Genomic DNA, 540 nt, shown 5'->3' on the forward strand with positions numbered 1-540 from the left:
TGACACTGAAGACTGGAGTAATGATGCTGAAAATACAGCTTTGATCACAGAAATAAATTACAGTTTAACAGATATTCACATAGAAAAAATGTTTTATTAAATGGTAAAAATATTTCACAATATTTCAGTTTTAACTGTATCTATTATCAAATAAATGCAGCCTTAATGAGCAGAAGAGACTTCTTTCAAAAACATTTTAAAAAAATCTTAATTTTTCCGACCTGTTGACTTTGTGTTCTGAAAGTTAAAGTGTGTGTGTTTGCATCAAAGTTACCATGTTTACTGGCTTTACACGGTCACGCGGAGCTGAAATACTGTATAAAACTCACACAGACACTGTTAGTAAGTGATTTATCACACTAGATAAGTCTTGCGGCTATACATTAATGCAATGTGTGTTTTCAGATTTTTCCTTGTACAATTTATTACCTCAGAATGAAAAGAATTCAGTCTCAAGTGTATTACTGTAAACATGAGATGTGACCCTGGAGCACAAAAGCAGTCGCTGGGGTATATTTGTAGCAATAGCCAACAATACAT

General features: G+C 32.8%; 1 protein-coding gene across 1 annotated transcript in view; it reads left to right on the forward strand.

Moving 5' to 3' along the window:
- The window catches only part of LOC107704107 (myosin-IIIb-like), a 48,073-nt gene that overhangs the window by 34,629 nt on the left and 12,904 nt on the right, over positions 1–540 (forward strand). The gene's annotated exons all lie outside the window — the stretch shown is intronic.

This window comes from Sinocyclocheilus anshuiensis, unplaced genomic scaffold (genome assembly GCF_001515605.1).
Source record: "Sinocyclocheilus anshuiensis isolate Anshui unplaced genomic scaffold, SAMN03320099.WGS_v1.1 scaffold690, whole genome shotgun sequence".
NCBI classification, from domain to species: Eukaryota; Metazoa; Chordata; class Actinopteri; order Cypriniformes; family Cyprinidae; genus Sinocyclocheilus; species Sinocyclocheilus anshuiensis.